This window comes from Lissotriton vulgaris, chromosome 4_1, assembly GCF_964263255.1.
Source record: "Lissotriton vulgaris chromosome 4_1, aLisVul1.2, whole genome shotgun sequence".
NCBI classification, from domain to species: Eukaryota; Metazoa; Chordata; class Amphibia; order Caudata; family Salamandridae; genus Lissotriton; species Lissotriton vulgaris.
This window is the reverse complement of record NC_141691.1, coordinates 249,199,076-249,223,585: the sequence shown is the minus strand read 5'-3', so window position 1 is coordinate 249,223,585 and position 24,510 is coordinate 249,199,076.

Here is a 24,510-nt window from a genome sequence, read left to right as displayed (position 1 = left end):
CTGGTAAAATGAGGAAGTTACCTAGTATATCACATGCTCCTCGGATTATAATGTGTATGTTTTGAAGTGCCCCTGCATACTGTGGTATGTCGTCAGTACTAAGTTTCCTTTATGTAAAAAATATTGGAGGATCTAAGAGCAATTAAAAATGTGGATGTGAGGTATCCTGTGGAAAGATACATTGATGATTGTCATCAGTGATGTCACTGACCATGTCATGAATGATGTAATATGTGACATCATCAGCAGTGGATTGCGGGTGCGCAAAATATAGTTAGTACAACTAACTATATAGGAGCAATTTCAATGGTTTTGTATGAGTGAAATGTCCAGCTATATCACCCCTAAAACTTATAGTTTTTTGAGTGAATTTTAAAGTTTTTTTAAATGCTAATTCCGAACTATATAGGGCCTGAAACTTATGGTTTTTTCAGTGAATTTCAAAGGTTTTCTAAATGCTAATTCCTAACTATATAAGGCCTGAAACCAATGTTTTCTTCAGTGAATTTGCAAGGTTTTTAAATGCTAATTCCTAACTATATAAGGCCTGAAACCTATGTTTTTTTCAGTGAATTTCAAAGTTTTTTAATGCTAATTCCTAACTATATAAGACCTGAAAGCCCACCAGGAATCTCCAGTATGCGCCAGGGGACTGCATTGCAGAGAGGTGTAATGAAGCCACACCCCTTTTTACACCTCTCTGCAACGCAGCCCCCGTGCATGTTTGAAGAGGGGGAACTAATTCCCCTTGCATACTGGGGGCCCCTGGGGGCCAACTAGCCCACCTGGAACCTCCTGTATGCGCCAGGGGGCTGTATTACAGAAGTGTAATAAGGCTATGCCCCTTGTTACACCTCTCTGCAATGCAGCCCCCTGGCGCATTTGCAGAGGGGGAACTAATTCCCCTTGCATACTGGGGGTCCCTGGGGGCCAACTAGCTCACCAGAAGCCTCCAGTATGCACCAGGGGGCTGCATTGCAGAGAGATGTAATGAGGCCACACCCTTTTTTACACCTCTCTGCAACGCAGCCCGTGCATGTATGAAGAGGGGAAACTAATTCTTCTTGCATACTGGGGGTCCCTGGTGGCCAACTAGCCCACCTGGAACCTCCAGTATGCGCCAGGGGCCTGTATTGCACAGAGGTGTAATGAGGCTATGCCCCTTTTTACACCTCTCTGCAACGCAGGCCACTGGCGCGTTTGCAGAGGGGGGACTAATTCCCCTTGCATACTGGGGGTCCCTGGGTCATATCTGCCCAAACGCCGATATTCCGAACGATTGAAAATGACTTTCCTTGAGAAACATTTGGATTTGGATTATCATGTCCTATACTTTGGATTTTTTGAAAGACTGATTTTGAGGATGCTATAAATTACTAATTTCTGCCCGAATTGTGTGGGTAAAATTGATACCTAGTCACTTTGAATAAGAATGTACGTACGTCTCGTCTAACATTTGGAAGAAATATCTAGTTATATGACAACAGGATACCGACATAACTTGAAGGAAATAAGAACGCCCTGAAGAAGTTCTGTTGTACAGAACGAAACGCGTCGGCTGGCTGTGGTACATAAACTTAAGGAAAACACCAAGATTCAGCACTTCAATAAGGACTCTAAGTGATATGATTTGATTGGACTTATTGTGCAAGTGGTGCTGTGCCAAACTTGTAATATTCTCCACTACTCTCTACTACTTACTCTCTATGACTCTACTACTCTCTAATACTCACTCTCTACTACTCATTCTCTACTACTCTACTACTCTCTACTACTCTCTCTCTACTACTCACTCCCTACTACTCACTATCTACTACTCTGTACTACTCACTCTCTACTACTCTCTACTCTCTACTACTCACTCTCTACTACTCTCTCTACTACTCACTCTTTACTACTCACTCTCTACTACTCTTTACTACTCTCTCTACTTCTCACTCTCTACTACTCTCTACTACTCACTCTCTACTACTCTCTCTCTACTACTCTCTACTACTCACTCTCTACTACTCTCTCTACTACTCTCTATTACTCACTCTACTACTCACTCTCTACTACTCTCTACTATTCTCTCTCTCTGCTACTCACTCTCTACTACTCTCTTCTACTCACTCTCTACTACTCTCTACTACTCACTCTTTACTACTCTCTACTACTCACTCTCTACTGCTCTCTACTACTCACTCTACTACTTACTCTCTACTACTCTCTACTACTCACTCTCTACTACTCACTCTCTACTACTCACTGTACTTTTCACTCTACTACTCTCTACTACTCACTCTCTGCTAATCTATCTACTGCTCTCTACTACTCTCTACTACTCACTCTCTACTCTCCACAACTCACTCTCTACTCTCTACCTCTCTCTACTTCTCTCTACTAGTCTTTACCTCTCTACCTCTACCTCTCTACCTCTACCTCTCTAATTCTACACCTCTACCTCTCTCTACACGCACACATATACACATATATATGCATATATATGCATATGCATTTATATATATGTATGTGTGTATATATATATACATACATATATAAGCATATATAATCTGCAGATCTATATAAATACAAATATAAATGTAGGCATACATATACATATATGCATACATATGCATGTTATTCACATGAAAGTTTTATAAACACTAATAAAAGCAAAGCTAAAAAGCCACCTCATTACAAACAGAATGGCTTTAACTTAAACGAGGGCGAGATCTATGCATTTTCAATGCTTGTTTACTTTGGTTCCATCAAGAAGGCATTCAGATGTTTCACACATTTGCCATAAATTCTGAATGTTAGCATTCTAGTTGCTCATTAGATCACTGTAGTAAAGCGACTGCCCACCAGGGAAGTCTGCTGCTGGTATTCAAAGTGCATGTTTCAGTCTGCATGTCAGAAGTTTTTTTTACTGAAATAGAAGAGGATTTGAAAAGTCACTCAAAATGTGCCCTCATTTTTCTTTCGGAAGCACTGATCATACTTTCTATGGGAAAATGAGCCCCCTCATTTTGATCCTTTTCAAATTAAATGTTTTCAGACTTACCACTTCATTCCAAATCAAGATGGCTTCTGGTGTGCCATACTTTTGTCGTAAGTAAGACTGTTAGCGCTCTAGTTGTTCTTTAGAACACTCTGGGACATTCTGTCATTGGGCTATACTTGGGCCACATCTGGGTAATATTTGGGCTACATTTGGGCTCTTTTGTCTCTGGTGGCCATCTTGGGAGACTGCATGTCAGAATTTTTTAATGAAATAGAAGAGGATTTGAGAAGTCACTCAAAATGTGCCCTAATTTTTCTTTCTGCAGCACTAATTATACTTTCTATGCGAAAATATACCCCTCATTTTGTTCCTTTTTAAATTAAATGTTTTAAGAGTTACCACTTTATTCCAATCAAGATGGCTTCAGGTGTGCAATACCTTAGTAATAAGTAGGACTGTTAGCGCTCTAGTTGTTCTTTAGAACACTCTGGGACATTGTGTCATTGGGCTTTACTTGGGCTACATCTGGGTAATATTTGGGCTACATTTGGGCTCTTTTGTCTCTGGTGGCCATCTTGGGAGACTGCATGTCAGAATTTTTTTATGAAATAGAAGAGCATTTGAGAAGTCACTCAAAATGTGCCCTAATTTTTCTTTCTGCAGCACTAATCAGACTTTCAAAGGCAAAATGAACCCCCTCATATTGTTCCTTTTTAAATTAAATGTTTTCAGACTTACCACTTCATTCCAATCAAGATGGCTTCTGGTGTGCCATACTTTTGTCATAAGTAAGACTGTTAGCGCTCTCGTTGTTCTTTAGAACACTCTGGGACATTCTGTCATTGGCTATACTTGGGCTACATCTGGGTGATATTTGGGCTCTTTTGTCTCTGGTGGCCATCTTGGGAGACTACATGCCAGAATTTTTTTAATGAAATAGAAGAGGATTTGAGAAGTCACTCAAAATGTGCCCTAATTTTTTTTTCTGAAGCACTAATCATACTTTCTGTGGCAAAATGAACCCCCTCATTTTGTTCCTTTTTAAATTAAATGTTTTCAGACTTACCACTTCATTCCAATCAAGATGGCTTCTGGTGTGCAATACTTTTGTCATAAGTAAGACTGTTAGCGCTCTAGTTGTTCTTTAGAACACTCTGGGACATTCTGTCATTGGGCTATACTTGGGCTACATCTGGGCGATATTTGGGCTACATTTGGGCTCTTTTGTCTCTGGTGGTCATCTTGGGAGACTGCAAGTCAGACTTTTTTAATGAAATAGAAGAGGATTTCAGAAGTCACTCAAAATGTGCCCACATTTTTTTTTCTGCAGCATTAATCATACTTTCTATGGCAAAATATACCCCCTCATTTTGTTCCTTTTTAGATTAAATGTTTTAAGAGTTACCACTTTATTCCAATCAAGATGGCTTCAGGTGTGCCATACCTTTGTAATAAGTAGGACTGTTAGCGCTCTAGTTGTTCTTTAGAACACTCTGGGACATTCTGTCATTGGGCTATACTTGGGCTACATCTGGGCGATATTTGGGCTACATTTGGGCTCTTTTGTCTCTGGTGGTCATCTTGGGAGACTGCAAGTCAGACTTTTTTAATGAAATAGAAGAGGATTTCAGAAGTCACTCAAAATGTGCCCACATTTTTTTTTCTGCAGCATTAATCATACTTTCTATGGCAAAATATACCCCCTCATTTTGTTCCTTTTTAAATTAAATGTTTTAAGAGTTACCACTTTATTCCAATCAAGATGGCTTCAGGTGTGCCATACCTTTGTAATAAGTAGGACTGTTAGCGCTCTAGTTGTTCTTTAGAACACTCTAGGAGGCTGCAGTAGAACACAAAGGAAATAACTGACAGTCTCTGTCCTTGTTGTATATACATGTCTTACTGAGAATGTCAGACTTCATTCTCACATGACTGAGAAAGATAATGTGAATTTACAGAAAATATGCTTTCAGTTTAGCTTATAGATCCCCTTCCAAACCACTGTGGGAAAAGCATGAGATAATAGTTTTCTTTCAAACATGATTCATGATATCCCAGCAGAAGGCTTTTTCACATGGTAAAATCACCTTAGAACACACCATAATTCCTAAAATGAGTATGGTACCATCAACAAATGATTTATAATGTAACTATTAACTACAATGCTTTTTAATGAGGACCTTTCATGTATATTGGTCCCAAGATGGCTGCCAACACTTCTTGGATGAAGTCCTGACAGCCAATCAGATCTCACGATGAGATGTGTGGTTAGGCTCCGCCCAGCTATGTATGTGTTTTTGCAGTTCATTTTCATAAAAACCACTGGAGCAATTTTAACAAAATATAGAAAAGGCACTTCTGCGTACCAGTCCCTACAATTTTGCAAAGTTTGGTGTAATTCCATTCAGCGGTTCGGGCTGTAACCTTGTCTATTTGTCCTTTGGAAATTAACATTGGGGAAACACGTTTTGGGACCCCCCTTTTTTCTCAGCCCCCGCATGACGAATCCCCCCGAAACTTCCAGGGAAGAAGCAGAGCAGAGCTGGCCTAAATTTTGGAAAATTACATGCAAATTCCTCAACCAGCGCCAAAGTTATTCCCAATAGAATGTTGTGGATTTCCTATGGTAGCTAGGTCCTAACTATACATACCTAATATATATTCACTAAAAAAACCATAGGTTTCAGGAATTATATAGTTAGGAATTAGCTTTAAAAAAACTTTGAAATTCACTCAAAAAAAGTTTTAGGGGTGTTATAGTTAGCTGGACATTTCACTCATAGAAAACCATTGAAATTGCTCCTATATAGTTAGTTGTACTAAATGCTAATTCCTAACTATTTAAAGCCTGAAACCTATGGTTTTTTCAGTGAATTTGCAAGGCTTTTTAAATGCTAATTCCTAACTATATCAGGCGTGAAACCTATATTTTTTTTTCTGAAAAATTCAAAGGCTTTGTAAATGCAAATTCTATTAGCGAATAACGTTTTTATATGTTAATATCCTTCTGGTACCACCTGAGCAGCCATCTTGTTTCTCAGTAGAACTGAGGCACAAGAGAGCACAAAACAAGAGTGGAAAATGCGAAAAGGGGGCAGGGCAGAGACCCCTTGACCCCCTAGCCCTTCTCAGGTTGTCCCAGAAGGACCCCCATGGGCCAAACTATATATATTTTTTTATAGAATCGCGGGGTACCCGCACGGTACACGCAAGTTACGCGTACGTACGCGTGCATGGTACACGTTCCGTACTCGTACCATGCGCGTACCCCGCGATTTTTTTGATTTTTTTCTTTTTTGCCCTTGGGGGTCCTTCTGGGACCCCCTGAGAAGGGCTAGGGGGTTGGGGGGTCTCTACCCTGCCCCCTTTTCGTGTTTTCCACTCTTGTTTTGGGCTCTCTTGGGCCTCACTTGTCCTGAGAAACAAGATGGTGGCCAACTATTCCTGGTTTGGACAGTTTGGAATGTTGACAGTCGTCTACCAGCCAATCAGGATCACGCTTGCGCACGTAAGGGTACGCGTACGTACGCGTAAGGTACGTGTACTGTTTGCGTACGGTGTGCAGACCGGTAAGCTCATATAGATATATGTGTTTTTGAAGTTAATTTTAAAAAAAAACCCCGGAGCAAATTTCACCAAATATAGCAAAGGCACGTCTGCGTACCAGTCCCTGCAATATTGCAAAGTTTGGCGTAAATCCATTCAGCGGTCCGAGCTGTAGCCGTGTCAGAACGTCCAATGGAAAATTGCATGGGGAAAACACGTTTTGGGACCCCTCTTTTTTCTCAGCCCCCACTTCACGAATCCCCCCGAAGCTTTCAGGGAAGGAGCAGAGTAGAGCTGGCCAAACTTTTGAAAAATTAAATGCAAATTCCTCAACCGGCGCCAAAGTTATTCCCAATTGAATGTTGCGGATTTCCTATGGTAGCTAGGTATATATAGTTAGAACCTAGGTACCATAGGAAATCCCCAACATAAAATTGGGTATAACTTTGGCGCCGATTGAGGAATCTGCGTGTAATTGTCCTTAAAATTGCTTCGCTACGCTATGCTCCTTCCCTGAAAGTGTTGGAGGGATTCGTCAAGCGGGAGCCGAGAAAAAAGGGGGGTCCCAAAACGTGTTTTCCCCATTTTAATTTCCATAGGGACCTTTAGACACGGCAACAGTCCGAATGGCTGAATGGAGTCACACCAAATTTGGCAAAATGGTAGGGCCTGGTACGCAGATGTGCCTTTGCTATGTTTGGTGAAAATCCCTCCAGTATTTCTTGAGAAAATTGAATTGGAAATTTTTCAAATGGCATTTTCTATGGGACCTTTAGACACGGCTACAGCCCGAACGGCTGAACGGAATTACACCAAACCTGGCAAAATGGCAGGGACAAGTATGCAGTTATGCCTTTTCTATATTTGGTGAAAATCCCTCCAATAGTTGTTGAGAAAATTGAATTTGAGCAAATTATATATCTATATGCGCTCAACATTCTATTGGGAATAACTTTGGCGCAGATTGAGGAATCTGTGTGTAATTTTCCAGAATTTTGGCCAGCTCCACTCCGCTCCTTCCCTGAAGGTTTCGGGGGGATACGTCAAGCAGGGGCTGAAAGGGGGGTCCCAAATTGTGTTTTCCCCATGTTAATTTCCATAGGGACCTTTAGACACGCTTACAGCCCGAACGGCCAAATGGAATTACACCAAACTTGGCACAATGGTAGGGCCTGGTATGCAGATGTGCCTTTGCTATGTTTGGTGAAAATCCCTCCAGTAGTTGTTGAGAAAATTTAATTTGAGCAAATTATATTATATCTATATGCGCTCACCGTATGCGCACCGTACGCGTACCCTTACATGCGCGAGCGAGTTTCTGATTGGCTGGCAGCCGACTGTCAACATTCCAAACTGTCCAAACCAGGAAGTGTTGGCCACAATCTTGTTTTTCAGGAGAGCTGAGGCACAAGAGAGCCCAAAACAAGAGTGGAAAACACGAAAATCGGGCAGGGTAGAGACCTCCCAACCCTCTAGCCCTTCTCAGGGGGTCCCAAAAGACGAAAAAATCGCGGGGTACACGCACGAACGTGTACAGTACACGTACGGTGTATGTACCCCGCCATTTTGCACTTGGTGGTCCTTCTGGGACCCACTGAGAAGGGCTAGGGGGTCAGGGGGTCTCAACCCTGCCCTCTTTTCGCGTTTTCCACTCTTGTTTTGTGCTCTCTTGTGCCTCACCTCTCCTGAGAAACAATATGGCTGCTCAGTTGGTCCCAGAAGGATAATATCATATATAAACGTTATCCGCTAATAGAATTACCATTTACAAAACCTTTGAAATTTATTGAAAAAAAATATAGGTTTCACGCCTGATATAGGTAGGAATTAGCATTTTAAAAACCTTGCAAATTCACTGAAAAAACCATAGGTTTCAAGCCTAACATAGTTAGGAATTAGCATTTAAAAAACCTTGCAAATTCACTTAAAAAACATAGGTTTCAGGCCTTATATAGTTAGGAATTAGCATTTAAGAAACCTTGCAAATTCACTTAAAAAACATAGGTTTCAGGCCTTATATAGTTAGGAATTAGCATTTAAGAAACATTGCAAATTCACTTAAAAAACCATAGGTTTCAGGCCTTATATAGTTAGGAATTAGCATTTTAAAAACCTTTCAAATTCACTTAAAAAACCATAGGTTTCAGGCCTTATATAGTTAGGAATTAGCATTTTAAAAAAATTGAAATTGCTCCTATATAGTTAGTTGTACTTACTATATTTCTCGCACCCGCAATCCACTGCTGATGATGTCACATATTACATCATTCATGACATGGTCAGTGACATCACTGATGACATCACTGATGACATGTCAAATGACATCACTGATGACATCACTGATGACATCTCATTTGACATCACTGATGATGTCATTCATGTGATAATACGATGCACCTCCTCACACTCTAAAACAACCTTTGATACACCCAGTATTAAATACAGACTACCATTCTTCAAACCATTGACACACCAATACCAGTTACTACATACGCACTCACTGATTCGTAGGTCTACACACACATTCACTCATTCACCCATAGAATCACTCATACATACAGTCACTCATCAATACAACACTATCATATGCAATCATACACCCTTACAGACACTCACACACTGCCACTCATCCATGGAGTTACTCACACACCTAGTCAGTCATGCAAAGAATCAATCACACTTCCATTTCCTCAACTATACAGTTATACACACAACACCTTACTTATTCAAACATATACTAACACATACTTACTCTCTTATACAATCACTGATACAAGTACACAATGATCCATTCAGCCACTCGCACATTCACTGGCTCTCATGTATAGTCATTTATATATGCCAACTCTCAGATGCACTGTGTTTTACATATGTACTTACTTGGACATGTAGCACTGAGATATCCATTCACTCACCAACACACCCATGCACACAGTCAACCGCCCATATAGCTGTTTGCACATGCACTCTTGAACTCATACACCTAGTAAATCAACTGCTCACAAATCTATGCACAGAGTCACACACCTCCCAGCCACCCACACACACACTCAGTCTCCCATTCAAATACTTGGGCAACCAATCAATAACTCATATAGCCACTCATATAGCTAGTGATCAACACATGCAGCAGCTTACACAACAACAGACATACTGATGCACACATTCAGACAGTTTAGTCACTAACCCATGCATTTAGTAAGACACATTTAATCACTCACTCATACAGTCAGTCACGCACCTACTAAATCCTTCATCCAGACACTTATACATCCACTCATTCTTCAATATGTAAAACATATTTAAACTTTACAGAAACACACAGTCACTAGATGATGTCATCAGTGATGTCATCAGTGATGTTAAATGAGATGTCATCAGTGATGTCATTTGAGATGTCATCAGTGATGTCATCAGTGATGTCACTGACCATGTCATGAATGATGTAATATGTGACATCATCAGCAGTGGATTGCAGGTGCGCGAAATATAGTTAGTACAACTAACTATATAGGAGCAAATTTAATGGTTTTTTAAATGCTAATTCCTAACTATATAAGGCCTGAAACCTATGGTTTTTAAGTGAATTTATATATATATATATACACACTCACACATAGATATAGATATATATATCGAAATATATACACACACACACACACATATATATTGACATATATATGTGTGAGTGTATATATTTCAGTGTTGACATTATTAGGAAAATTATTATGCTGTGTCAAGTGTTTTTGTGTTGATCTGAAATGAATCACATATGTTGTTATACATTGATTATTGAAAGTACTTTTGAGATGTACTCTGCATCAGGATATTATGCGACATGTGAATTTACATATCCTATTTGACATTTTAATTATACAGATGTAACTTATCTGGAAAGTGGTGGGAGTGATTTTCAGCTTAGAGATTGGGAACTCTTCTAATTTCATCATTGTGTATATTTTCTATGGTGAAAGGGCTTGTTTCTTAGCTTAAGCAAGGCTTCTTGCAAGGCAAAATTTGTAACTTCTTCATACAATGAAATCCTGCACTTTGCAGTTGAAGTAACTCTCTTTCTTCCAAAATTTTGAAGGAACAACGTATATATATATATATATATATATATATATATATATATATCGTAAATGCGCACAATCTCTTATTGTGAGAGCTGATCTGAAGCAAGCTGTAACAAATGTAGGGGTTCATTGCTTTGATTCTAAAAGGTGAATCACATGTGAAAACCTTTTACGAACATCACCAGTAACTAGTTCTGTTATGGGAAGGCCCTATGTAGTAAGACAGCATCTTACATGTTGATCAACATGTATTATTCAAATGATTCTGTGCCAATTTCAAAGCTATAAAAAATAATATGCAGGCCAAACAGTGAATGTTCTCCATACATTTTTCAGGAACCACAAACCAACAATAATCAATTAGAAACTTGGCCAGCCTGTATACAATCCTTTTAACCTTGTAGACCATTTACTATCAAAGGTAAAGATTTCCCTTGTGGAACATGTCGTAAAGTAGAGAACATTTCTGGATGTACCATTTAAAATAATTGCATCCAGATGGACTGAACATCACTGACAATACCACCTGATCACTGCATATCCCAGGGCTGCTTTAATTCCACATTCCAAATGGATGCTGAGGAAGGCGGAAGAAGAAATGTTGTAGTGGAAATATGTTTTTGCTCTTTGGTGAGCCATCTGTTTGAGTCACTTCTTTCTTGGATATGTATATAGATATTTATTCACTGAAAAAGAAAAGATTACAGGGACATTATAGATAGACTGACATTTCATTCATACAAAAACAGAGAAATTCCGCAGTCATAGTTAGTTGAGCTAACTATAACTCATGTTCCCACAATGCACTGCTTGTGACCTCACACATTACATCACTCATTACATGGTTAGTAACATCACTGAGAAGATCATTGATGGCATCTCAACAGACATCACTGATACCAAAACTGAGGACATCATCCAATAGTGTTTTTAAAAAGTTGATTTAAAAACTTGTGCTGTATTTAAAATTTTGTTGGCTATATGTGAAAAAATAAACTGATATCAGAAATACCAGACGAAGGCCTACAACTGGTTGAATTTGTCGAAGACCAGAAGGACTGAGCTGCACATGAACAGTCTTCTCATCAAGAACCACAGACGGGAAACAAAGAATAGCTTGGACCATTTTCACTATTCCATCTGATGAATCGAAGACCATAACTACATTTTTGAGGTACAGCATATGTGAGAAGAGATTAACTTGAGGCACAACAAAAAAGATTAATGTGGTACAACTAGTATGTAGCAACTTAAAATTGCACAGAGCAAGAGCTAAGGAGAGGGATCATCAGCCTCCAGACCTCCAGCCCCTGGCAACAAATTTCTAGCTGAATTGGAGAGGAAATGCAATGAAATGTCACTAGAATTAAACATTTTTGCTACCTTCTGCATGGACTAGAACACCATTTTAACGGCCGGGGAGCAATCTGTGGATGTAATTTTGCAGGATGTGAAAAACAATACCTGTTAATTATTTTCATTTTTTATTGCAGCAGTTCATCACGGTGAAAAATATAAACAAAGAAAAATGTATTAGGATTTTATTTTCAACATTAGGCAACCAAAACAAGATACAATGGTTAAGTAGTGAAGAGACTTCTTAGATGCAACTTAAGGATGCTGGTATGATAGTAACTCCATTTAGTTTTTATTTGTAGTAACAGAATGTAGTCCTGTAATTTTGTTTTATAAATTCCTTTTCTGCAGTTATACAGAGTATTTCATTTCTAACAGCTTGCTGTGCACAATAACCCTGATAGGCCAAATAATGTCTCAGAAACACATATATCATATGCACTTTAACACAATACCACATTTTGTTATCCTAAATTGTCCTTAGAAATTTGGTTCTAAATATAGCATATATGAGTGTGGTAACTTTTTAAGTACTCGTGATTTGAATGTCACTTCTATGTCATTAGACAATATCCATCCTCTTTGACATCTTAAATATATTGTGTAGTGTATAGAGGTTATATTAACTCCTTCATGAAATATGAAAGCTATAGTTGTGAACGTTCTTTTTGAAATGGAAATGTTTCCAGGTACAATGTTTGTAATTTCCCTTTCTAATTTAGTACCCTCTTCTGTGTATTGTTGTAGCATCACTATGACCTTTTTCCATACCTTTGTAGTAACACCGTAGACCTAAGTTCTGAACTGCATGTTGGACAGGTAATTTCTTGATGGGCATTTTTTGCTTACATTTTCAAAGAACACAGCTTTAGAATCTGGTAACATCAACTAGAGGAATCATTCTGAGTACTAGAAGTGAATTCACAATGTTCACAGTTATGGTTCCAGTATAAGTTAAGCCTAATAATACATTGATATTCACATCCTCTTCCTCTAATAGTCCTAGTATTACCATTACAAATGATTGTGCATCCTGTTGAAAGTTTTGAGAAAACATTACTAATCAAGTACAGTACTCTAACTTTTAGACATTTCTGCAGCTCTGTTGTCTGTCTCCACACAGACTATATCCTGAAATTGATGCATACTGTGGATAAGAATTGACTCATAAACATTTAAAATATTGAGATGGTTTTGGAATTGGAACCAGTACTAACTTGTTATGCACACCTCTAGCTGGAATTTTATTAACCTCCAATTTATTGTAATAGTACTTACATATAACTTGTCATGTGGACAAGTCAAATGGTTCCTCTAGGATTAAGTAAACGGCAAACTTTTGCCAGTTATTACTATTTTCTTTTTCACTTTTTAAATATAAGTCAACAGTCAGTGTTTGATTCTTGTAGTGAGTGTTTCGATAACATATACAACATATTCTGTTTTTCAGAGCACACTGTGTTAACGTTTGTAATCTATTCCTCAAAACTAGGAACTATAATACCTGTGCCCTGTTCTGCAACTCCTCCGGTTATCAACTCTTCATTTTGCATAGCGTCCTGTTCTGCACAAAAAGAAAAAAAACTGCACATCATCACAAACATTTTCTACCTCTCCCACAGTACCATAGAAATTTGCTCTATTCATTTCTCCTAAACATAACGCATGACTAACGTTCTTTAATAAACAAACTAGTGAGTGACCTTGCAAAGATCCAATCCTTGTAAAGTACTTATTTTGTGTTTTAAACTTTGCCTTGGAAAGATGCGTAGACATTTTCTTATTATATCAATGGATTGCTGATGAATACTACAAACACTACGACAACAACACTTATATACAGAGCTTCCCTGTACCTCATCTGCAATAACTTATTCTACATTTCTAGATGTCATCACCTCTTTCACTATATAAGTTCCATTCTCCATTTCATAACATTGTCCTCTTTTATCAATAGCATGAACTAATGTGCTATCCTGGAGATAGCTTTCTTCATGAAAGAAAGGCTCTATAGGTGGAGTATGTATCAATTCTCCATTAAAATCTTTGCAAATGTTACTTCTATTCATTAATCTTTCTTCTGGTTATTCTCTCCTCATATACAACACCATTTTCTCAAGACTCTTCATTCTATTTATAATACAAATCAAAAGCTTCCTCTTCAAAGCAAAAGCCTTATCAACTACTCCCTCTGCTCATTCTTTCTGTTTCAGTGCCTGTCTCCTTCTTCTATATTTCTTCAAATTTCTCAGTAGATTTACAACCACTCTACTACAAAACATTCTGGCTCTGATTGCTTAGGTCTTCTGATTAATTCATCAATCAATCTATCAATCAGAGTACTTGTAGAGCGTGCTACTTACCCGTGAAGGTCTCAAGGCGCTGACGGGAGGAGGGGTGCTGCTACTGCTCGAAGAGCCAGGTCTTGAGGAGTCTCCTGAAGGTGAGTAGGTCTTGGGTCTGCCGTATTTGGGTAAAGAGGGTGTTCCAGGTCTTGGCGGCGAAGTAGGAGAAGGATCTGCAGCCGGAGGTCATTCGTTGGATGCGGGGGACAACGGCGAGGCTGGTGGAGTGGAGCTGGCGAGTGGGGGTGTAGAAGCTGATTCTGCTGTGAAGGTAGGCTGGTCCGGAGTTGTGGAGTGCTTTGTGTGTGTGGGTGAGGAGCTTGAAGGTGATCCTCTTGTCGACGGGGAGCCAGTGTAGGTCTCTCAGGTGGGGGGTGATGTGGCTGTGGCGGGGGACATTGACAATCAGACTCTCAGGTTTAGTCGGGCGGAGGCGTTTTGGATGCGTTGTAGTCAACATAGGTGTTTGGCTGGGATTCCTGCATAGAGTGTGTTGCCATAGTCCAGTCTGCTGCTGACGAGGGCTTGTGTCACCGTTCTTCTTGTTTCGGTCGGGATCCACTTGTAGATCCTGCTGAGCATGCGGAGGGTGTTGTAGCAGGAGGAGGAGACGGCATTGACCTGCTTAGCCATGGAGAGGGAGGAGTCGAGGATGAATCCTAGGTTGCGTGCATGGTCGGTGGGTGTTGGTGCTGTTCCCAGTGTGGTCGGCCACTAGGAGTTGTCCCAGGCTGAGGGGGTGGGTCCGAGGATGAGTACCTCCATCTTGTCCGAGTTCAGCTTCAGACGGTTGCTCCTCATCCAGTCGGCGACAGCCTTCATTCCCTCGTGGAGGTTGGTTTTGGCGGTGTGTGAGTCCTTGGTGAGGGAGAGGATGAGCTGGGTGTCGTTGGCGTAGGAGATGATGTTGAGGTCGTGCTGGCGGGCCACTTGTGTGAGGGCGGCCATGTCGATGTTGAACAACATTAGGCTGACGGATGAGCACTGGAGGACGCCGCAGATGATGTTGATGGCTTCGGATCGGAAGGGTGTGAGGTGGACAGTATGAGTTCTGCCGGAGAGGAAAAACGTGGTCCATTCAAGGGCCTTCTCTTGGATTCCGGCTTCTAGGAGGCGTGTCTTTAGAGTGCGATGGCAGACCGTTTCGAAGGCGGCCGACAGGTCCAGGAGGATGAGGGCTGATGTTCTGCTGTTGTCTACTTGATGCCTGATGTTGTCAGTGGCGGCGATGAGGGCTGCCTCAGTGCTGTGGTTTCATCTGAGTCCAGACTGGGACAGGTCAAGGATGTTGTTGTCTTCCAGGTGGCAGGCCAATTGCCTGTTGATGAATTACTCGATGACCTTTGCCGGGAACGGGAGCAGGGAGATGGACCGGAAGTTCTTGAGGTCCTTGGGGTCCGCCTTGGGCTTCTTGAGGAGGTTGTTGATTTCGGCGTGCTTAAAGCTTTCTGGGAATGTCGCTATTTCAAAGGAGATGTTGATGACCTTCCGTAGTGGGGGTGCGATGGTTGCATCTGCTTTGTTGAATACGTGGTGTGGGCTCGGGTCTGATGGAGATCCTGATGGGATGGAGTTCATGACCTTGTGTGTCTCGTCGTCGTTGACAATGGACCAGGAGGTCAGGCAGATGGCGCTGGTGGTGTTCACAGGGGAGGTGGAGTCTGGCATAGTCGGGTGGATGTGGTATTGAAGCTGTCGTGGATGTCAGCGAGCTTGCGGTAGAAGAAGATGGCTAGTGATTCACACAGTTCTTGTGAGGGCGGGATGTCCTTGGCGTTGGCGTTGGCGCTGTGGTTGGAGAGTTCCTTTACGATGATGAAGAGCTCTTTGCTGTCGTGTGTGTTAAGGTGTGTCCATCTTTGTTACATTATGTCCTTTTCTTATAATATACATTTTGCCACTCTTATTCTTTCTCATACTTTTTATTTTTAATATTTTGTAATATTCTCAGGGGTTTACATATATTTCTACCAAAGTACTTTGGGCCATATGTTTTAAGCCTTTTTCCCGTTTGCAAACAGGTAGATTCTCAGAATTGGCCCGTTTGCGAATTGGAAAAAGCCTTTCGGGATGTATCATCTCAAAAGACCATCACAAAATAGAGAATTGCAAAATTTGCGATTCTCTATTTTGCGAATGCATTTAAGGAATTGCAAATTGTGATTCCTCAAATGCAATTCTGGGAGCACCAGTAATTAGCTACTTGGCCTTAAGGAATCGCAAATTACCACCAACGTCAAGTTGGTGGTAATTTGTGATTTCCTTTAAAAATGCACTTTTTAAAATGTTTTTAAAGTGTCATATTTCACACATACATGCCCACCCCCGGGGCTTCTTGAAATTAGGTGAGGGGCTCACAGGCCCCCGAAACCCCAGGGACTGCAACCTGCAAGGGCTTCATTGAATTACCTCAGGAGGGGGCCACGCAGCCCCCCTCCATTTAAATTTAGAAAAATAAAATGGGCATGCCCCGGGGGATGGGGTTCCCGGGGTATATTATGTCCTTGGGAGGGGGGGGGCACACAGCCACCTTCCAAATTTGTTATATTATGAGGTCCCCATGGCCAGTAAAATTGGAAAATAAGGGGGGCCACATAGCCCACCTTGTTAAAAAAAAGGAAAAAAAGACCAGCATTGCACCAGAGGCCTTGCCCCCTACCAACATCACTCTGCAAACGCACCCCCTCGCACGTTTACAGATGGGGAAAGAATTCCCCTTGCATACTGGGGGTCCCTGGGGGCCAACTAGCTCACCAGGAACCTCCAGTATGCACTAGGGGGCTGTGTTGCAGAGAGGTGTTCTGAGGCCATGCCCCTTTTTACACCTCCCTGCAGCGCAGCTCTTTGGTGCTTAATGGAGGTAGCTGGTGTGCTAGTTGCACCCCAGGGACCCTCAGTTTCAAGGGGAGTTAATCCCCCAACTTAAAATGCGCCACAAGGGCGCATTTGCACAGTGGGGTGGGCGGGCCTGAGTTCTCATGTTTGCAAACACACCCTGTGGTGCGTTTAAAGTTGGGGAATTAATTCCTCCTCAATCCTGAGGGTCGCTTGGAGCCAACTAGCCCACCAGGTACCTCCAGTAAGCGCCAAGGAGTTGCGTTGCAGAGTGTTGTAAAAAGGGCGTGTCCTCTGAACACCTCTCTGCAATGCAACTCTCTGGTGCATACTGGAGGGACCTGGTGGGCTAGTTGGCCTCCAGGAAGCTTCAGGATTGAGGGGGAATTAATTCCCCAACTTAAACCATGCCACAGGGTGTGTTTGCAGATATGTCACCTCAGGCCACGCCCCCTTCCTTCACCACTATGCAAATGCGCCCTTGTGGCGCATTTTAAATTGGGGGATTAACTCCCCTTGTTTTACTTGTCTGATATAATAGGGTCCAGCCTACCCTTTGCCCCGTATGGACCTGACTTATTAGTTTAACAAAGGGATGTCTATGACAGCACTTTGGTACAGGAAGTCAAAACAAACAACACAGTGGAAGGATGGCACAATGCCTTCCAATCTACACTAGGTGGAACTCAACTTACACTATACAACTATAGAGAAGCATTACAGAAAGAGAAAAGCTACCAACAACTACAACTGGGGCAATCAGTTAGCCAAATGTGCCCTAAACTTAGGAAACAAACCAAAAGAATACATGGCATGCAACAATTTAAAGTTAAACTTTTCAGAAATAACAAAGGAGTAAATTACTTAGAAAGAATAGCCAAAAGCATATTATAAAATAAATGTTAACTTACCAAAGTCCTCACAAAGAATGGTAAACTCTAAACCAACATACTAAGTCTATTTTTCTTTAATAATATATATTGGCCCTCATTATGATGTCAGGCAGAAACCCATCTAAAAGTTCGTCAGAGGCATTCATATAACATCAGAGATTTCCATCCAGCGGTCGGAGGGAAACCAGTGGGGGGATTCCGCTACACTTCTAACAGGCTCAAGGAGCCCGTCGGGGCGAGGGTTGATTCTAATCCCCAAAATGGGAATGTGCCGGCTCAGGCACTGCTGTAGGGATTACAATGCATATTTCCGATGGCCTTTCTATGGTGGTCCAACTGCATGGCCTCGGCTCCCAGCTGCTAGCTGCAATGGAAAAATGGATGTTTCTCCCTGCCCATAGTGCGGTCGCATCCTAATTTGCTGGGTGGAGCCGCTGACTAATAGTCAGGCGGATTCCATCCAGGTATGGCATCCGACTGAAATCTTAATAGGCCCAACAATATTTTATTAGATCAATCAAACAATGATTTAAAATCACAATGTTCATACAGACTGGTATAATAAAAACACATATACATTACTTTTTTTTAAATGTAACTATCACCCAAAAATTAGATAAAATAAATCTCAGTCCATAAACGAAAATGATTACAATACATCATCCAAACAATCCCACATAACAATCACATGAATTTGACATAAACACTATATTATCACATTTCCCACCCAAAATAAATGAAATAAGTACAACTTGTTATTTTGCTGTAAATATTTCTCTGTCTCCACATAATAATACTTGATAATCCACTAGAAATTAGGTAAAAAAATGCAACCCCCGTCCCAAAAATGCAAAAATACAACTAATTCAATCAATATCCCTTATAGCAATCCAAACGATTTCGGTTTGATAAAAAACACGAAAACATTTTTAAAAATTGACACTCCAGGAAATCTGAAAAAAAGCATATCAAAGTAAAAATCATTGGTTTAGTATAACCTAAAAAGAATGTAACTCCAAATGCCCATAGACTGCATTCATAGATAAAACATGTAAGTAAATTTTAAAAATCCTACCCGCAAAACACATCACATTCCCAAAGATGCATACACATAACAGTTAATCATCAAAATATAACTAGCATGTTACAATTTAACATAGTATAGTAATACATTACTAAAACAGTGTAGAAACATGCAAACTGACAAACTTGTGTAAAATAATAACAGCAATGCATCTAAATAAATATACCAAAAATTCACAAACAACACTGTAACTAACTTTTAAACCTTCCTCCTATATCCCCCACCCTCGAAAACCCTTAAAAAAGGACTTACCTGATACAACATGCAGCAGAACCTTACAGCGACCTGGTTCTGGGAAAAAAGACAAAAAATATTACAGATAGATTTCAAAATAAAAGGTAGCGGTAAAAACATGGCCGCTAAATGAAATTAAACTCGCTGTTGGAATTAATGGAAAAACATTGAAAAAGTGCTGAATAAATGTTTAAAAACATGAACATGCCAAACATATCAAACAATGATATAAAATAATTATGAAAACATTATAAAGTATAAATTAAATAATTGCACAAAATTTATAAAATTATTTATTATATATCGCTAAAACATATGTTAGAATAATGTTGAATATATGTATATATATATATAATAAAGCTTAAAAAAACAAATGAAAAAAATAATTAAACATATAAAACATACCAAACAATGTTATCAAAATTGTAAAGTAAACATTAAGGGGTTGATTCCGATTCAGGAAAGTAATCCGTACGGCGATTCGTATTCATAGCCTTTTCCGTCCGAATCCGTACGAATCGCTTAGTACGATCCGTTGTGAGAAAATACGTCCAAATAATTGCCAACCTTACGAAAATGAAGGGTAAATCCGTACGACATCGACCCACACATTGAACCGTACGATTCGTAAAAATGCCGTACCACCCGCCAAGTACGATCTGGACTGGGGAATGAGTACACGATTTGTACGGTAAACGTCATGTATGAGCAATTCGTACGGAGGGCAACACTATCACATACGCACCGTACCCCTAAAATCACAGGGTGTACGCACCGTAATCCTACGACCTTAGGGTGTACAAACCGTACCCCTATGGTCCGTACACCTACAATCATGGGGTATACGCAAGGGGACATAGGCACCATATTCCTGAAATTCAGGGGTGTACGAACCGTACCCCGATACACCGTACCTTTGCAGTCATGGGGTGTATGCACCGTACCCAGGGAGGTCTGTTTCGTACGCATTTCAAGGCGAAATCTGCTTTTACGGACATTTTAAGCTCGCGTAGAAAAAGAGTCGTACGGAGTGTTGTTGAGACGATTCGTACTTGCTGGGTCGGAAAATGCAGCTTCGATCCGTACGGACATCGCGTAATCCGAGTTCCGAATGCGATTCGTACGGATTAGTGAGTTGTACTGTCTTCAGTACGATTCGTACAGAGAACTGCTTTGGGTACACATCGTACTACATCGTACGTATGGGTACGGTTCTGCATACGATTCGTATGGGAAAAAAGCTCAGTACGGCTATTCGGAGGGCATTTTACTGAATCGCCCCTAAATAATAGTGTAAAATATATACAATTAGTTAATATATACTAATAAAATATGTTAAAATAATGCTGAAAATATTTACAAAAGTTAAGAAATATTAAACCGTTTATTAACAATGAAAAATAAGAGTTGAAAATGTGCAACATATATATATTAAGTAGGCTGGCCAGAATTCGGTTTAAACCGACTGTAGCCAAGAGAACCCTACCAAATGAAAATCAGCTGACCCGGTTTAAACCGTGTGTCACTGATTTTGATTGTTGTTGCACCTTTTGGCCACTTGGTGGAGCCAAAGCATTCCATTGGCCTGTCTGTGGTAGCCTGGTGCAGAGATGTCAGGGGAAAACACTGCGTCTGCACGTGGGGAGATGAGGTGTGAATGGCCCAATGGTCAGAGCAACACCTTGCCCCCTGCCTGGCTGGAGAGGAGCTGTTGTGGTCTGCCGCCATCTGTCTCACTACGTCCGCAACTGAGTTCTTCACAGGTCTTTAAAAAGACCATTTACTTAACGAGTAGATGGATTGTTTTCTTTCTAACAAAATGTGCAGGGAATGATAACGTGCCCGCCAAACCACTGGCCGGATCATGGATGAAGGACTTTTCATTTGCAGAAGAAACTACTATCCAGTCCGTCAGCCGAAGTACCGTCATACCCGGCCGAACCCATAAACAGAAGCAATCATGGCTTGCAAACACAAAATGGTGAGCAGAACCATGTCGAAAACTTAGCAATAGCGATGAGGAAATGCTCCTCGCAGGTAACAAGAGAAAGTTTTCTCCATTAAAGATTCACTTTTTATTTTCTTAACGTGAAACTGCATTCAGAAGACCAAAGTATAATAACAGCTACCTTCCTGCCTATGGTCAGATCACTGCATTACAGGCGCCCAAATTGCATTGCTTGAAGGAAGCAGCTCATGACCCAGCAGTAATGGCTGATTTTAAATCCTCTGCTGTACATTCAAAAGGATAGTAGGAAGTACCACCAATTGGGATTAGCGCACCGCAAAACTAACTTTGGTTTGTGGGTACAGCCTTTAAAAAAAAATGCTCGCCACTTTATTACATTCATTCCACCATGAGTCTTTGGGTGTTTAAGGAACTTGTCAGTTCCCCTAATTGTGTACATTTATAAAATGTGTTGCTCTTTAAGCTACCTCAAAACCCCACGAGGTGCAAAACAGGCTTTATTTTTTCCGGCAACATCTCAGTGCAGGACTCTCTGAGGAGGCACGCGGGCATCGGTAAATCCTGCAGTGACTCGAGCTCGAGATACTGCAATTTAAAGAAGTGAGAGAGCGGTGCTGCAATGCAGCCACTGACTGTGTGCGTGTGATTAATGAATTCCTTCAGACAGCACGCGATCGGCAGCTGCCACAGTCAGTGAGTGCCGGTCGTGAAAAAAATCACTGTAACTCAGACGTTTTGTATTGTCCTGGCATGACTGCATGTTCCACTATTGCTAATTTATTTTGTATATATTTACCATGTTTTAAACTGTGCTTTTGTCTGCCTAATTGGGATGAAAGGTAAAGTGTGCCTCTTTCGATTACAAATGTAGGAGTGAAAAAAGAAATGCGTTTGATGGTATGGCAATGATGTTGAAACCCTTCACTATGTAAAGAAGCTTAATTTTACTCTGCTCCATGACTGAAAATGTGCCACTGTGTATTTACACACGGAAGCGCAACTAGAGCCAAATTTCGGGGGTAGGGAGGCAGGCTTTGAGGGGGCTAAGACATTTTTTCAAGGGGGAGGGATGGTGGAAAGGCTGATTTTTCCAGAAATAGGCAGAGTGGAGCTGCAGGGACTCTTAGAAGGGGTGAAAAACAACAAAGCCTCATTAAGAAGCAAATGGTCTTTTAAAGACCTGTGAAGTACTCGGGTGCCGCTGTGAGTGTGCCCGGGAAGCTGTCTCCCCCGGCTGACACACATGGCTGTAAGACTTTCCTTAATCACTAAGATTTCCATGCCCAGGGGGAGGCTAAGTGAGAAGACCTGTACCTTCCAACCCATCCCAGAGCACCCTTCCTCTGCTCCACATCCCTCCAGTGCTGCTTCGTAGGCACAGAACCGAGCAGGCTGCACTCAGGTCCCTGGGGTGCCTGTCACAGGCCTAGAATTGCCAGCAGCTGCACCGGAAGCCTCCTGGCCATTTGCCTTCTTCTAAAAAATATAATAACTGGAGAAGCAGAGACTCTGGGTTGAGTCTAAGGGTGTGTGTCTGCTGAGGCGTGCCAACTGATGCCTGCACGATGCTCATCTGTCATCCTGCTACTGCCTCCTACAACTCCCTCAAGGCTATGAAAGATTTTTTATTTTAATGCATGCAGCATGCTTTTCAAAAGAATTGTCATTCTGTGGTCTGGTGCCCTTGGATTTGTCTCTCAGAATCTGGGAAAAAGCTCATTGCGAGGACAATTTCCATCGGCTGAAAGGAGAAGAGTCCGAAACTCAGAATGCCTACTGCCTCTTTAAATGTAAAGCAGAAAGCAAACATATAAAGGATTACTTGTCACACCTGAACCATTACTGCTCACCACTCCCTGGCAACCTCACTATATGCAGAAGCATTTAGTTTATACTAGCATGTGTGTACTAGTTTAGCATGCACAGTGGACCCTGTGGGGCACATAAAGACGGGGACCCTCAGCAAAGATGGAGAAAATGTTGACTAAAATTTGGGGGCCCACTGACACTACTTATCACTGAACTCAGAAGGTGCAGGGAACTCGCCAGCTTCCAGGGAACAGTACAGTAATTCACAGCAGAGCACATCAGTGTTCAATTTCTTAACTGAGATCTTGTCTCTAATTAAACCACTGAGCTGTCTAGCACATGTCCGGCTATATTTACTTGCTGCAATAGCCATGTCAAGTGCCCCACATTTGCATTTCCCCTTCCATTTCTGTGTTTGTTCATCTCTCTCTCTCCTCCAATCTCACTGATACCCCTTACTTTTTATCTCTTTCCCTGTCTCCTCCTTTTGTCTACCTCCTCCCCTCTCTCCCTTCTCCCTACTCTCATTGTCTCCCTCCTTATCTGTCTCTCCTCCTTCAGTTTTTTCTCTTCTTCCTTCTATTTTCCTTCTCATCCTTTAACTTCCACCTTTTAGAAATGTTTACATACATAGGCTGCAGTGAATGTCATATGATGTCTTAATGAACAGGCTGTATTCTACAGCATGTTAAAAATCAGACATGTTCAAAAACAGCATGTATGCAGTATGCATAACAGCAATATTAAAAACAATTTATAAATGTAGGTCTCAGATTTACTAAGGGTTCTCCATTGTTTTGCGAACATGGGTAATAACTCTTAGGAAAGTGCTAGTGCGGAATATCAACTCTTCATTATTCAAAGTCAACAACATCAAATTTGATTCCTCCAAAGAAAGTGGTCTGTGCTTTTAAAAATACGGTACTAAAAACCATTTAAAATATTTTTGATAAAATTTACAAAAGAAAAAGAAATGTAAATCAGTTTGCGGGCTCGTGTCATCACATGGGCACAGATTATTTCCAGATTTTAAAAAGGTATAACCTAGTGGGAAACATAACAAGAATCTCACAGTCCCTGCCCTGAGGCAGAAAGCAAAGATCTTTCCCACTTTGTCATTGGAAGCGTAAGGTACAAAGGGATTGGTTGCATATACAGATCTGGATTGTAGGTTTAATTAATTCTCTTGCCGATCTTTCTTCTCTATAAAGTGCGTACAGTGCAGATTTTAAATCATTTTTATCTTTGGGGTTGATTTTACTTGGGTCAAGGAAAAGGTGTCCTTTGCCTACGCTACTCAATTTTTTGAACACTCCAGAGAGCCAAGGGATTAACATCCCTTTATCACAATAGAGGCAGTCTCTTATGATGTCCTGG